Here is a 17,864-nt window from a genome sequence, read left to right on the forward strand (position 1 = left end):
ACTTTGGTTTCAAGAGTTTTTCAGGTACACAACTGTGGATAACATGTGGTTGGATCATCATCTCGATTGTTCATTATTTGAAGTGTCTTCAGGTATTTTGAAGGGCATGAACACAGATTATAATCGTTAATATACATACGATGTTCTAACACAGTTTTAAAGTTAAAGTATAGCTTTGAAAGATGTAAGAATCTAAGAGTGATGATACCGGTTATAACTTGAATTGAATTCGACGATTTCAAAATTAGAATATGTAACTAGATTTTTGAATGAGTATGGTTGTTTTGATTTCTATAAAAGAATGTATATTGTTATGAAAGCAGGGAGTATAATGGATGATTTGCTGAATCAGATTCAAAGAATGTAACATATTAATTGTGAATTTATATATCTCTCGGGTATTACCTACCCGTTAAAAAAAAATTTCACAATTAATATTTTGTACAACAGAATTTTATTACAGTCTTTATGAAAATATATATATGCATATTTTCTTCAGATGTAACATAGATTTAATGAGTTAATATTAAATTAAACTCATTTGATTTACGGTTGAAACTAGAACTGAATAATCCCTAAAGACTTTAGAAATTACATAACTTTTACGGAGTATTTATTCAATAAAATTGAAATTATGAATTAATACTTCGTTATTTGTTGGTGTTTGTAACCCTTGCACCATATTCTCTAAAGCCACTACTCTAGCGCGAAGCTCGTTGACTTCTTCTATTACACCGGGGTGATTGTCGGTTTGGACGAGCGGATAAATAAAATCTAGAATTTGATGTAGTATATAATCGTGACGAGATACTCTAGAAATGAGAGAGAAAATGGTGTTTCGCACCGGTTCGCCGGTAAGTGCTTCAGGTTTATTGCCAAGGGGGCAATGTGGTGGATGGAAGGGATCACCTTCTTCTTGTCTCAAATTATTGAGGAGGCTACGAATCTATCCCCAATTCATCCAGAATAGATGATGGCTAATTGGTTGATCCATTCCAGTCACACTGCTTTCGGAGCTTGAGTGGGATTCCATATCGGAATTCGAGGGACTTGAACTAATGACGAATTCCATTTCGTTCGATTGAATAAAGGATTTTTCGATATGAAATGATTTTTTTGGCTATCGGGTGGTATTCTAATTACATAGAATATCTATATATATAGCGCAAAAGATTTCGTAGATTACGGAGGAAATTATGGGATATGTCAGGCAAAGTTTACAGTTTCAGATACGCTAAGATATGGATTAGCAGATACGCTAAGATATGAATTTTGTCTATACACTATTCATGCAATCAATGCAGTAAGACGTGTCTAGACAAAGAATGATAAGCAGTCAATTTCCGACAAAAATGATAAGCAAAACTTTTGACATGCAGATACGGTCGAAGTCCAGACTCACTAATGCATCTTAACAACTATCAGTTAGACACACTAAAGCAAGACCTGGTTCGCTAAGACTACCGCTCTGATACCAACTGAAAGGACCCGTTCATATACATTATAAACGATTCACAATAGTTGATTACATCGCGAGGTATTTGACCTCTATATGATACATTTTACAAATATTGCATTCGTTTTTAAAAGACAAACTTTCTTTACAACGAAATTTGACGGCATGCATACCATTTCATAATACATCCAACTATAATTGACTTAATAATAATCTTGATGAACTCAATGACTCGAATGCAACGTCTTTCAAAATATGCCATGAATGACTCCAAGTAATATCCTTAAAATGAGATAATGCACAGCGGAAGATTTCTTTAATACCTGAGAATAAACATGCTTTAAAGTGTCAACCAAAAGGTTGGTGAGTTCATAGGTTTATCATAACAATCATTTCAATATATTAATAGACCACAAGATTTCCGTTTATAAATATATGTACACTCGCAAGTGTATAAAAGTATTCTATAAGTTGTAGGCACCCGGTAACAAGCCTTAGCGTTCATGTTTTACCCTCTGAAATACACCAGATCAGGTGTGTTTAAAATAACCTCGAAGTACTAAAGCATCCCATAGTCAGGATGGGGTTTGTCAGACCCAATAGATCTATCTTTAGGATTCGCGCCTACCGTACATAGACAAGTAGTTTAATGTTACCAAGCTAAGGGTATATTTCTGGTTTAAACCCACATAGAATTAGTTTTAGTACTTGTGCCTATTTCGTAAAACATTTATAAATCAGCGCATGTATTCTCAGCCCAAAAATATATATAAAAAGGGAGCAAATGAAACTCACCATACTGTATGTCGTAGTAAAAATACATATAACGTCATTTAACAAGTGCAAGTTTGGCCTCGGATTCACGAACCTATATTAATTATATATATTTATATGTTGGTCAATATTTGTCTAACAATTTTTGGTCAAGTCATAGTGTACCACAATCCTAATGCTCGAGACTAATATGCAAAAGTCAACAAAAGTCAACTTGACCCAAAATGACTTCTAAAATTTATACGTGTTTATTATATAACTTAACTATAGTCGTTTTATATATTTAAATATATTTATTAGATTTTATAATAATAAAAGTCATTTATTAATAAAAATTTATATTAACGTTTATATATGATAAAATATACTTTTATATATCTTAAGTAGTAAAATTTATAAAGTTCACTTAATATCGTAAAACTATAGTGGTAAGTATTATTAATGTAATTATATTACACGTGGTGAAAAATATCTTTGTATCCCCTATTTATTTGATAAAATAATATTGATCATAATAATAATAAGTAAAAGTTGTATTATTTTGTAATAATAATATTTATTATTCTATAAAAAAATAATAATATTTATATTTACTAAAAATGTTATTATGATAAAATGATAATACTAACATAATAGTAATAATGATATTTTATAATAACAATGATATTTCTATTAAAATAATAACGACGATAGTAATAATAATCATTTTAACAATAATACTAAAATTCAGTTGACTATAACTTCAAATCCGTTCATCGAAACCATTCGATATCTAAATAAAAAGTTCTTAATTTTTCGCTAGCTTTCCAATGACATGCATATCATATACCCTATCTCAGTAGCATATGTATCTAATTTAGGATTCAACAAACCTATCTAAGGATAATATCGAATGTACAAGCATGCATAATCCTATATACTCGAACACTAGTCAGGGATACACTATTGATATATAAAAGTTAAGTTATGAGTGCTCACGTATCAATATTGAGATTCAATATTGCAGGAAAGTACGTAGACGCAATGGAGATGATAAACACTAGATTGACCTCACGAGCATACCCATGAACCATACCCATCACCTCCATAGCTATAACCCATAATTTTTTTAGCTTCGAATCATTCAAAAAACTATTTTGAAATCACTCGGACATCACTCCGTCGTAATATTTTATGTATACTAATAATATCTTGAAATAATACAGAGCAAATATATATATATATATATATATATATATATATATATATAAATCGATTGAGAGAGTTTAGAGAAATATATTTTCAAGTTTCTATGAAATAATGAAACCTATTGAATTCTATTTATAATAGATTTTTGAATTATTAAAGTGAATTATTAAAGTATGAATTATTAAAGTGAATTATTAAAGTATGAATTATTAAAGTGAATTATTAAAGTATGAATTATTAAAGTGAATTATTAAAGTATGAATTATTAAAGTAAATTATTAAAGTTAAAGTAAAGTAAAGTAAAAGTAAAGTAAAGGTAAAGTTAATGTATAGTAAAAGTATAAAAACTATGTATGTATAATACGCGTATAAATATATATAATATTAATTTAAATAGTTATATATATTTAATGAAATATAATATAAATATCGTTATATTTATTATACTGGTTAAGTAATGAGTTGTTAAAAGTGATTCTAGATATTTAGAAAAGTTATATACGTTTTAATAATAAAGTTCTTTTTAAACTGAAAACGTTTTTGTACGTTTGAAAATAGATTAATAGAATATTATGGAAACCAATTCTCCACTAGCTTTTATCTAACTTTCGTAAATGACACTTTTTATTTTTATTTATAAATAGCTTTACAAATTATTCCGAATATCGTTAAGAGGAATAGATTTTCCCAAATCATAGTGGACCTCTCAACAGAGACTTGTAATCATAATTCAATGTTTCTGATAATCCAATCATTTAATATATATATATATATATATATATTTTAATTTCGTCGATAATCATATTGAAACAAATACATTCATGTAAAGCATTATACGTTTAAATACTTTGTTGACATTTTCAATTTATAATATATACACATATACATACATATTCATATATGTTCATTTAATGGTTCGTGAATCATTGGAATTTGGTCGAGGTTTAAATGAATGTATAAACATAGTTTAAAATCATTGAGATTTAACTTAACAAACATTGCTTATCGTGTCAGAATAATATAAAAATAAAGTTTAAATTTAGTCGGAAATTACCGGGTCGTCACAATTAAACACCCATTAAATTCTAGCGCGACTAGCCCGAGTGGGGATGTCAAACCCTATGGATCTATATCTAAGATTCGCATTCACCGGTTCAAAAACCAATGACTAAACGTTACCGAGCTAAGGGGAAAGTTTATGCCGTTATATAACCCACACATATAAAAGTTTAAGTACTCGTGCCTAGTAAGTAAAACATAAAAAGCGCATGTATTCTCAGTCCCAAAAATAGTTGAAGTAAAAAGGGAGCTATAACTCACAGTGGTAAATGCAGTAAAAGTCGATACGAGATAAGTAAGCAAGTAAGTCAGTCCGAAAGGTCCTCAACCTAAGTCAAAAGTTTCTAAATTAGTAAGTCGTTCCCAAAGGTTTGAAAGTACGTAAATTAAGTCTTAAGTATCATCATCATCAACATCATACGTAAAAAGTAAGTTTTCAATCAAGAATATAGACCGAAACAAAGGCTGACTTCGTTCAGCTGCTACGACCTCTATACACACTGAAATGACATGAGACCAGTGGCCATGGCTCCGTATGTGAGTCCTCTAACTTCTGACCAATATTCAGAACCTAACTCATCTTCCTTTGATCGTGGTGATGGTTTAAGTACGAGTAGGTCAGAATTTTTAGCACAACGTTACAAGGGCGTAGTGACTTTCGGAAGGCTATAAATCCTAAACCGTATATCGGATTATGACGAGTCTTAAACAAAAAGTCATCTATTCGAACCGAAATATATGGAAATCAACTTTTCCAGTAGCCCAGGGGCCTGATCAGACCCTGAAAATAGTAAACAAGTGCTCTGGTGGAATTCTTGGTGCTTGATGCTCATCACGGTTCTCATCCTTGATGCTTGTAGCTTCAAGTGTACAACTCATTGATGTATTAGCATCACTTTGACCAAGGTTTTACCATCAAAACACAAGAGTCAAGACTAAGAATTTAAAACACAACTCATGTGAGAGTTTGAGCAAGGTGATGAACCAAAGTTACATCAATTTTCTTAGTTTCAACTCAAATGCAAGTCTTATTAAGCTATAAACTTTGAATCAAACTAGATAATCAAGACCTTAAGCTAGAGAGATTAGATCTTAACTAGATATTAAAGATCTTAGACTAAACAGTCTAGATCTCATGTTCTTGGTGAAACCCTAAGTCAAAACACTTAGACTTTCAACTTTACACTACCATAAGTTATGATACTTAGTTTTTGTAAAGTAAAGTGAACACAAATTAATGAATTCTTGTTTTGACAAGTTAGATGACCATAAGTTACTTAACTTAGATCATCTTTAATTAAGTGAAAGTCATAAACTAGTAAGCTTAAACTTTCTTGTTCTTGAACTTTCAAAGTTAGACTTTGGTTTCAAGATTTATGAGATCAAAGTTAACAAGTAATCTTTGACCAAGTAACTTATATAAATCGAATTCCATGTACATAAATGATAAATTTAAAGTTAAAAATAAACAAGTTCAAGTTTGAATCCTTTATACAAAAGGATATCAAGTCACAAGCTTGAATCTTCATGAAATGAACTTTAAAGTTCAAAATCTTGAACATAAAGAGGATCTTAAAGTATTTGATCCTTAGATTTGTTATAAGTTTCATGTAGAACCAAAAGCTACAAAGCTTTGATCCTTGTTCTTGCTTCTTTATCATAAAAGTGATTAAAGATTGCAAGATAACATGAGGATTTGAGTTATAAGAACCAAAATCCAAAAATAAATGAAGATGATGATGATTACGATTTTGAAAGAAGAAAAAGAAGAGAGAAAAGTGTTTAAACCTTCAAGTTCTTCAAGAAAAGTTGAGAGAAAAGTTAGAGAGAAATTTGAGAGAAAATAAGTGTGTGTTTTTGAAATGAAATGAGAGTGTTTGAAACAAAATGAAGTGGTGGTGATGGTTTATGGGTGCCGACGGTTTCATGGGGTGGTGGGGGGGACCATTTGCTTGCTATTGGGTGGTAGTACATGGTGGTGGATGTACATGTTGGGTGGCATGGAACAAAATGCTAAAACATGTAAGTAGTAGTACCAAGCATGCTTAACTTTGTCTTACACTCTAATTGGGTTTTGTCTTATGCTTCATGGGCTAATTTAGTCCATTAACTAGTCCATTTAGTGAGTCCATCAAGTAAGTAGGTTGGGCCTTGGAAGTCCACTAAGGTAAAGTCCATTAAGGTAACTAGTAAGCATTAGTAACCACTACGCATAATTAAATAAGCCCTTAAGCCAAGTAATTGTTATAATAAATAACAATTAAGTTTACGTAGTCATAATATCCCAATTATGACAAAAGTTTGACGTGTACTAAGTACGTATCTCGTTTAAAGCGATAAGTGACACTAACGGTCGTAAAAGCAATCAAGGATCATGTGAAGTAACTAAATACTTAAAAACATGTTGTAAGGCATTAACGAAGGTAATTAACATAATTAATGATCCCAGAATAAAATCTAAATTAGTACGCACAAATACGCAGTTTCGTGAAAGTAATAAATATAAATAAAAGTTGAAAAGGTCGGGTCGTTACACATTTGATGGAACAGAAGAAGAATTAGACACAGGTGAAAATGACCTTCTGTTAAAAACACGTTTAGAATTAGGACAAAGATCAATTCTCCTATGTGGTGTCTGTCTAATGGGTTTACAATTCACAGCCCTGTGTCCCAACATTCCACAATTAAAGCAATTAACCTTATCAAAATCATTAGCATTAAACAATTGACGCCTAGAAGGTGAAAACTGTCTCCTCGGGGGTGTTTTTTGTTGCCTAGCTGGAGGGGGTGACGTGACTTGCTGTTTAACAGTCTGTCGACGATTAGGAGGAACATATTTCGTCACGCTTCCTGAATTTGAACTCGCACCTTTTAGTGGAAGTTCAGCTTTGGAATCAACGACCCAAGAATTCACAGTACTACTATCCTTAACAAACTTAACAGGGGTGAGCTGAGTGTTTTTCTTCCTAGATTGTTTCGGTTTTCTAACACTCATTTTCTCAGTCTTCTGACCCTCACTTCTATTTACCTAATTCTTTGGATTCTTCAAAATAGTAATGGGCTTAGTCACAACTACAAAAGGTTTCCCGTCCTTTTCGGTGTAGACATCAGTGTCGGACTCCGTCTCATAAACAACATCTAATGGCTTCTTACACTCACCATTCTCACTTTTACACTCAACAGGATTTTTCTCAGGCTTACCATAATTCAGTTCTACAACCGGATCCTTACTCTTCTCAATAGGCTTATTGACAAACTCTCCCAAAAGCGGTGGTGCGACCTGATTATAGCCTATCCCTTGATTTTTAGGATGTTTCAAAGTTTGTGTCACGTATGACAACCTTTGCCAATTATCAATCCTAGCCTTTTCTGACTCATATTTTAACTTGCATGAATCTTTTTCTACCTTAAGTGCTTCTATCTGGCTCAAATACAGGTGAATCACTTTCTCATCATCTACAATATTTGATTTTAAATGACCTACCTGATTCTCTAAGGACTTAATAACATCAACATACTCTTTCTGCTTATTAAGGTAGTAGAGAGCATCATCATAGTTCTTCCTATTTGTCTGATTTTCAATATCCAAATTCTTAAGCTCAAGTCTAAGTTTCGAACAAGTTTCACAAGTAGCAGGTATCTCATTAAGCTTAGAGACCACACATTCAAGTCTAGCTATTTCCTGTTCAAGGTCATTACATTTTAAACAAAAAGAATCTGAATCATTACATACCTTGTCATTGCTGGATGTGTTAGCCATGAACGCGTAATCTTTTCTACCGACTTGTGAATCTGCATCTGAATCTGACTCTGACTCTGAACTTGTACTGTCTGAATAATCACCATTGTAAGTAACTAGAGGGGGTGAATAGTTACTTAATACATTTTTACCAATTTTTCGATTGATCACCAAATTCGATTTTACTTTGATCAACCAACTCAACTCAAACTTGATGTGTGTAGTGTATATGTTTAAAAGATAAATGAAGTAATGTAAAGAACATAGACACAAGGATTTATAGTGGTTCGGGTGGATGTTAACTAATCCACCTTAATCCACTCCCCGATTACACTAATCGGGATTTGTTGCTTCACTAAGAACTTTTCTCCAAACCCGGTAGAGATCCAATTTACAAGTCTTCAATCTTCTTTAGTAGACAACAAACCTAATCTTTCTATCCCTTTGAAAGATCAACTCCAACCTAGATCAACTTGTCTTCACCTTGGACAAGTATTAATCTTCAAATAAGATTAATCAATTTCCTAAGTCCCTTTAAGGAAGTAGATCACTAAGCTAGCCTATGCTTCCACTAATTGAAGTTATAAGACTTATACACTCTGCAATGATTATCCTAACACAATACTAGGACACACATTACATTAAGTAAACTCACAAGATAAATGATTTTGATTAGTAAGTTTACAACAAACCAATTCTATATCTATAAGATCATAGAATCTTCTCTTGCTTGATCACATTTGAGTAGAAGTTGATGCACTTGTGATCACTAGAGATAAACCTTTGAAATATGCAAGAGGGTCTGCTTCAAATGCTCTTAAATGTTTGCCTTTTATAGTGGGATTCAAAAATAGTCGTTGACACACGGTTGCCTGCACGGTCGACCGTGGTGCGACCTTGCATGCTCCGGTCCAAAATTGGTATCCGTTGTATAGCCGTTTGACTCAGATTTGAACACCACATTTTGGCACCTTTACTCCTTCTATCACCTACAAAAGAAACCAAACATCCTATACAAGTACTATATGCATTAAGTGTGTGAGATTTGGTCTTATTGCATGAAAGTGACTAATCATTCCAAAAGTGGCAAACCCAACATTCTTGGAGAAGTGTCTTGATTGATATTTAGGGAAATTTCAGTTGGTCAAGACTTAGTTAGTCACATTAATGCTCTTGGTTCAATTCTAAAGGCTAGTCACTATATCATTAACTTCCTAGTTTCAATTAATCACAAGTCATGTTTCATTTGAGTTTAGTTAGGGATTAATTGAATAATGTCTCTATAAGATAATCATGAAGTATGTAGAGACATTAAGGTTAAGTTATTCTTGAACAAGCAATCACACTTAGTTACTTAGACTAGACCAAATAGACAATTGACTATAGTTTCATTGTGAACCATTTTACACTTAATCTATTGGAGTAGGTTAGTTACTTGAATCCTAACTAATGAGCACATGGCAAACATATTAATCAAGTTGACAAGTTTATGAGTATTAAGCATTATTAGCAAGTAGCAAGTAATACTCACATAGCAAGAGATAGTTATTCTAGGATCAATCATATAGATACTTGCACAACTTATAATTCAAGCACTTAATAAGTTTAATGTGCAATATAACACATTACATGATTAATGTGTAAGCACACATTAATGTCCAACACATACACAAGGGAAGAGCAATCTCTAGTTGGGACTTGGTGACCATCCTAAATGTATCTAAGTGTGTTTTAGGATTACAAGTCATTTCTAGTTTAATCTTGAGAGCATGGTTCTTCATTTAGCCTTAATTAATCACTAAGTCATTTCTAATAGCAATTATTGTTCTAGTGATATTGGCTTAAGTGTGTTGGTACTTGATGATCATACTAAGGATATCTAGATAAGAATTAAGATCACAAGTTGTTGATTAACACTTATGTGTTATGCCTAATCTTGGTTAATTTGTCATTAAGATGTCATTAGGCGTAATTAATCACAATTAGTGTTTTTATGACCAAAACTCAATTGAGTATGGAGAAGGCTTCTATTCTAAGCATGTTGAGAAAGGTTTCATGAATTATAGATGTCGGGAACTAGTCAAACTTTATTTGGTCAAAAATGGTGACAGAAGAAACTGCGGTCGCACTGCGGTTTACTGGGGTGGCGACCGTGCAACTTGTTTTCACAAAACTGCGTTGCAATTCAGTTTGGGGTTTCACGGTTGACTATGCGGTTGACCGTATCTCGACCGTGTGTTTTCCTGAACTTTTAATTTCATTCTTAATACTATGTCTGACTTGGTCGGTCGCAAGATAAAGTATAGATTAGTGACCTTTCGTGTTTTATGTTAAGATGTCAGTCATCACTTATGCATATGTATGTGTCATCATCAAAACATATTCTTTGGTTAATTACACTTGGTTAATCATACTTAAGTTTATTGTTTAGTGTATTAACCCACATTCAACCAACATTCTCCCCCTTTTTGATGATGACAAACATACAAGTGATGAGGGACATTTTGCTATAAATACGCAAGTGTTAACAATCACCTGTATTCATCTTTCTCCCCCTTTTGTCGAAGTAAAAAGGTTAGCTCCCCCTAGAACTAAGCTCTCCCTTAGAACAAAACTCTCCCTTAAATTGTGCACGTTGGAAAAACATATATTAAAACATAACAAGCACACATTTTATTCAAAGCAATCATGAAACATAGTGATGCATATATGAAAATATGCATGGAGGGTACAATGAATCAATCCTAAGTTTGTTCTACATGGAATGAGATGTGCTTGGGTGAGATGAGCATTTTCCACAAACAAGATTGTTCAGAAAGCGTCGCAGGATCTTGTGAGTTCGACGATTCTGACGATGAAGGATGGACATTTGAGTGGAGGATAATAGTGCAATGAACTGGTCATCTTCCACACTATCATCAGATCCCGTAACACTCCAGGCTGGTGTGTTCTCTCCTTCTGTTTCTTCATTAAAAGGTCGAACCGAATCGTACTTGATTGGGAGGGAGGTTATACCAACAGGATGTACGTCACGAACACACAGTTGTGTGAAGAGCTTCGTTAAGTGTGCTCCATAGGGAAGACAGAGAGATTCATTGTACACCAATCCATTCATCCTCTGATAGTGCTCCAAATGAACATATATTTAGGCATAATATCCTTCCAATATGTAAAGCTTTTAATTGCAATTGTTCTATTTTTATGTAATATTCGTTTAAATAAATAAGTGCGAAGACAAAAGAAGAAAACGACGATTTGAAGATGCAAATGAACAAAAAGCTCAAATGTATAAGATATAATTCAAGTGGTTCTGTTTATTGATGAGAAACGTCTAAAAATTACAAGAGTACAAGCCTCGGAACGAAAAGTACAAGATATCTACAAGTACAAAAGGACGTTCGAAAATCCGGAACCGAGACATAAATCGAGCATCAACGCACGAGTCAACGGTCCTAAAATTACGAGTCAACTAGGCACAAGAATATAATATAATATATATATATATATAATTATATAAAATTATATATATTATATTATATATTAAATAAACTCAGCAGCCCATGTTTGAATTGCAAAATATCTTAGTACAAGCAGGCCATGCGATCGCATGGCCAGGAAGCACTAAAGTCATGCAATCGCATGAGGTGCTGTAGCTGGCCAAGTCCTATAAATTGCAACGTTTTCGGCCGAATTGTGTACACCCCTTTTTCTTTCTTTCTCTCTATGTAATATATATTTATAATTTTAATTTTAATTTTAAGTTTAATAATAATTGGGTTACTGTAAGAAATGTTTTACGGGTTTTAAAGTCGAAACTCTGTCCGTGTAACGCTACGCTATTAATAATCACTGTAAGCTATGTTCTTCCTTTTTAAATTAATGTCTCGTAACTAAGTTATTATTATGCTTATTTGGGCCGAAGTAATCGTGATGTTGGACTAAATATTAAGATGGGGTTATTGGATTTTGTATCATAATTAGGGTTTGAACAAAAGACCGACACTTGTGAACATTGGACTATTGACTATTAATAGGTAGGGGTATTATCTAATTGAATGATAACTCATTGGAACCTGTCGAACCTATCTTCAAATTAGTTAATCTAATAATTATTAAATTGATTACGAATGTCCTATTTAGAGACGTTTATACGACATCGTTTATAATCATTTAATTAATCAATTGGATTGGGTAATTGATTATTCATTATGGCCAAGTGAATAAATTAATGTATCGTGGACTAATTAAAACAGGGGTGGATTACATACAAGGGTAATTGGTGTAATTATTAACAAAGTATTAAAACCTTGGATTACACGCAGTCGATAACCTGGTGTAATTATTAACAAAGTATTAAAACCTTGTTACAGTTCGAGTCCCTAATTAGTTGAAATATTTGAATTCGGGAATAAGGTTAATTTGACGAGCATTTTATAATTATGACCGATGGACTACTATTGGCAAAACCCAGATAGGTATCAAATAAGCCAGGACAAAGGACAATTGACCCCGAGTAATAAATTAAAATCAAAACGTCAAACATCATGATTACGGAAGTTTAAATAAGCATAATACTTTTATTTCATATTTCATCGTACCTTTATTTACTGTCATTTTAATTACTGCAATTTACTTTATCGCAATTTAAATTCTATCATTTATATTATCGTCATTTATTTTTACGCTTAAAATATTAAATCGACAAATCGGTCATTAAACGGTAAAAAACCCCTTTTATAATAATATTACTATATATAATTATATATATTTTATATAAATATAGTTGTTAAAAATATAGCGTTAAACTCAGCTAGCTCCTTGTGGAATGAACCAGACTTACTAAAAACTACACTACTCTGATTAGGTACACTGCCTATAAGTGTTGTAGCAAGGTTTAAGTATATCCCATCTATATAAATAAATAAAACTTGTGTAAATTGTATCGTATTTCGTAATAAAAATAATAGTATTTCGTACTACACCTCGCACACATCAAGTATTTTTGGCGCCGCTGCCGGGGACATCACGCCGAAGCGAAACGCTATAAAAAAGTATATTTATTTTTAATCTATTTTTGTAAAAATATAAGAAGTTTTAACCATAAAAATACAAAAATATATTAAAAAAATAATATATATATCTCTTTAAGTGTTCAAGTAAAAAGAAAATATATTTTTTTATATATAAAGTATAAAAGTATTTTTTTTAGTTCTTAAAAATATAAGTTTATTTTAATAAATATTACTTATATTAATTTTGTAAAGATTATAAAGTAAAAAGTAAAAAATAAAAAAATAATAAAAATATATATATATATATACGCTGAACCTGCAAAATTTTGAACCTTTTTGAGTCTGCACACCATGCGACCGCATGGCTCAGACAAACCAAACTCATGCGATCGCATGAGTTAGTCTGACAGGCCACGTACGAGGTAATTAATACGGATTAGGGTTTAAGTATATTTAATTATATTATTTAGGGTTAAGATTTAATTATTATTATTATTTAGGGTTTAAGTTTATTAATTAGTTTTTAATTCTAGTTTTTATATTTAAATTGTAATATTAAGTTTAATTATTATTATTAATTGTATAGATTAATATTTTTATAAAAATAATATAAAATTAATATTTTTATATAAAATTTTATTTTTAGATTATATCCTTTTATAATTTGTATCTTTTTATTATTCGTAGTTTTATATTTTTCGTTCTTAATTAGTTTTAACTTAGTTTTTGCCGTAGTTATTTTATATTTCTAGATTTTTAGGCTTTGCCGTAAAATCCTTTAAGAGCTTTTTCTTTAGATTAAGATAGCGCTTTAGAATTTTACGACGTCGCTTATCGCTTTAGTTTTAAATAGATTTTAGTGCCTAATTAAGTAATTGCCGTTTTCCGTTTAGAATTCCTTTTAAGCAAGTTTTAATTTTTAGTTTTTAGGCTTTTAAGTTTCGACGTTTTTTTTTCTTATTTTTATTTTTCGACGTACTCTTTTTCTTTCTCATTTCTACGCTTTAGTTTTTAGGACATAGATTTTTATTTCAAAATTCCGACGAAAAATTATTTTAAACGGTTAAATTGATAGACATCCAAATTTTCTGGTTCGTAGTAATAGTTGGATTTGTTAGTGGCGAGTTGTGGGCTTCCGATTTAAAGGGTCCTGGCTACCTGCTGCATCTATTGGCTATTCGAAACGTGGGCAAAATCAGAAAAGTCTATTAATTTGATAACTTTAATAATTTTTATCTTTATAACTAATAGGATATTCAGTGAATGCACCGAGCAAAACGTTTACCACCTTTCATACGTTCACCACCTGTAACTCGATCAAGACATCTAGCCAATATTGTCGCCGTTGATTTTTCTTTAGAATCATCATCTAGTCGAACAAGTACTCCAATTCAAATTTTTGATAATCCATTTTTTAAGCCCGACTTCACAATTGAGAACCCGGAGGATATTCAAGGACAATTCTAAGATCCTGAACCACTAATCATTCCTCCTGAACCACAAACCGTTAAATCAGAATCTTCTAGTGATTCGGATTCAACAATTTCAAATATGGAAATAACGGAACCTCTAAGTATGGAAGATCGAATGAGAGCCACACGTACTGGCCAAGGACATGCCATTACGCGACCAGACATTAATGTGCCAGATTATGAAATCAAAGGACAAATCCTACACATGGTAACTAATCAATGCCAATATAGTGGTACGCCAAAAGAAGATTCAAACGAACATCTTCGAACCTTTAATAGGATCTGTACTCTATTTAAAATCAGAGAAGTTGAGGATGAACAGATCTATCTCATGTTGTTTCCCTGGACTTTAAAGGGAGAAGCCAAAGATTGGTTAGAATCGTTACCTGAAGGGGCGATTGACACATGGGATGTCTTAGTTGAAAATTTTCTTAAAAGATTCTTTCCGGCATCTAAAGCCGTGAGACTTCAAGACGAAATTTTTACGTTCGCACAAAAGCCAAATGAAACATTATATGAGGCGTGGACAAGATTCGGAAAGTTGTTGAGAGGATGTCCTCAACAAGGGTTTAGACACTTATCAAATAGTACAAATATTCTACCAAGGTGTCGACGTTGCTACACGAAAAGACATCGACACAGCAGCTGGTGGTTCCATTACGAAGAAAACCGCTACCGAAGCTCACAAAATCATTAATAACACAGCCTCCCACTCGCATGAGTGGCACCAAGAAAAAGATATGTTTCGTTCATCTAAAGCGGCTAGAGCCGATTCTAGCCATGACTTTGATTCCATTTTCGCAAAAATAGATGCTTTCGAGAGACGAATGGAAAAGATGACTAAAGATATTCACGCAGTACGAATCAGTTGTGAGCAATGCGGTGGATCACACTTAACGAAAGATTGTCACATCGAGCAAACGATGGAAAAACGTGAGAATGTTTCCTACATGAACCAAAGGCCTAGAAATAATTATCAAAATAATTATCAACCGCCAAGGCCAAACTTTAATCGAAATCAAAAAATTCTTTACAATCCAAATGGACCCAACAATAACTCGTACAACCAACAAGGTCCGAATAAACAACCAACTCAAAACAACACTTTCAATCAACAAAGACCTGGCTTGTATAAACCACCACAACAAACCGAAGAGAAAAAGCAAAATCTGGAAGAAATGATGGCAAAGCTAATGGAATCTCAAACACAATTTTTTACATCTCAAACCCAAACAAATGAGAGGTTTGATCAGTCGTTATAAACTCAACAAGCTTCCATTTTGAATCTAGAAAAACACGTAGGTACTCTTGCTAGCATGATGAGTGAGAGGGAACAAGAAAAGCTACCGAGTGATACTGAAGTAAATCCTCGGAATGAGAATGTTAATATGGTATCAATGAATTCTGAAAAATCAGCACCAGAAGATGGGAAGGTTTTAGATGTGAGTAACGATAAAGAAGTTACAACACCACCACCATCCGAGTATGTAAAGCCAGTGGTGGCACCCTACAGACCACTCATCCCTTTTCTAAGAAAAGAAGTTGAGTATGAGCAAGTAATAGGTAATAAAGTTTGTGATACCTTTGGAAAGAAGAAGAAGAATAAGAAAGTGCAAGAAACAAAAACCGTAAAAATAAATCCGGTGAAGATAGTTCCACCAAAACTTCCACCCAGGTTGGGTGATCCGGGTGAATTTATTGTTCCTTGTCTACTTAGTGATTGTGTCATGTATGATGCACTAGCAGATTTAGGTGCGAGTGTGAGTGTTATGCCTCTTTCATTATATAAGAGATTAGGAGTAGGTGAATTAAGTCCAACGGAAATGAATGTTCGACTCTTTGATCAAACCATTAGGCACCCAGTTGGAATTGCTGACAACCTACCTGTTCAAGTGGGTAATTTAACCTTTCTAGTCGAATTTGTTGTTATTGACATAGAAGAGGACTCAAACATTCCTCTAATTTTAGGTCGACCATTCTTAGCGTCCACCGGGGCGTTATTTGATGTAAGAGAGGGTAGAATGACACTTAGTGATGGTGCCAAATCGGTCACCTTTGTGAGTCGAAAGGCTAAATCTCCACCAACCAAAACCGTTGAACCAACAAAAACGATTGGTAAGAACCATATTGTTTTACCAACTCCAACGGTAGTGCTTAACAATAATAAAACGCCTAAGTGTGGGGAAGATGAAGTAACACCTAATGATGAGCTGAGATGAAGTAACACCTAATGATGAGCTGATAACAAAGAACCCCGTTGTTGATATGAAATTAAATGACCCCGTTATTAACAGTTCAATGAAGAAACTTATTAAACGGATTCGCGATGCTAGAATTAAGGGGAACTTTAAGTTATGTAACCGGTTAGTATCCAATCTATCGCCTATAGAAAAGGCGAAACTAGTTGAATTTGTAGATATTACACAGGAATCCAACCAATGGCTTAAAGCAAAAGTCACAGATATGCAAGTTGATTATGGTCCGAGAGAAATTGACGATGAAGTTAACCACAATTTCGACACCACAGCTACCTAAGTGTGGGGAGATTCAAAAGTACTAAAAAGAAAACGTTGTCTAGAGTTAGTTGTTCTATTCTCGTGTAGTTTTGAGAATAGAATCCGATTGGTCTTTTCCACTAGCAGACACTAAAGAACTAGTTTTCTCCCCCCATTCTGATTTTTTTTTTTTGTTTTGTAGGTTTTGTATAAAATTAATATGCATTTTAAATTTAAGTTTTGTGTGAATTTAAAAACAAAAATTTGCTTTATTTCACTAAGTTTAAAAAAAAATGATTTCTAAAATTCGTCATGAGTTAAAGACTAGATATAGAATCGAAATTGCTTTACCCAAAGACGGGGCGAAAAATTTTGTTATCATTATTTTTAATATTATTGATCTAAAGTATGCCAAAAAAATTAAAAAACCCGAAAATATTTGTTTTTAAAACAATCGCTTTAAAACGACAATTTTTAAATTTTATCGAGGAATGGACTAGGTAAACGTACCGAAACTACCTCTACCTAAAGTAAAAGGAAACAAAATTTTAAAAAATTATTCATTTAAATTGTTTTAATAAATAAAGGTTTTAAAAAAAATTATATATATGTATATATGTTTGTAGTCTATCTTATGTACAAAACAGGGTAAAACAACGCACTTTCAAA

At 32.6% G+C, this 17,864-nt stretch overlaps 1 non-coding gene across 1 annotated transcript; it reads right to left on the reverse strand.

The window, feature by feature from the left end:
• Positions 1 to 15,163: 15,163 nt before the first annotated feature.
• LOC139903088 (small nucleolar RNA R71) lies at positions 15,164 to 15,270 on the reverse strand. Its single transcript, XR_011777934.1, has one exon. It is a non-coding gene; the product is annotated as a small nucleolar RNA R71 (small nucleolar RNA).
• Positions 15,271 to 17,864: the final 2,594 nt, after the last annotated feature.

Source organism: Rutidosis leptorrhynchoides, chromosome 3 (genome assembly GCF_046630445.1).
Source record: "Rutidosis leptorrhynchoides isolate AG116_Rl617_1_P2 chromosome 3, CSIRO_AGI_Rlap_v1, whole genome shotgun sequence".
Classification (NCBI taxonomy): Eukaryota; Viridiplantae; Streptophyta; class Magnoliopsida; order Asterales; family Asteraceae; genus Rutidosis; species Rutidosis leptorrhynchoides.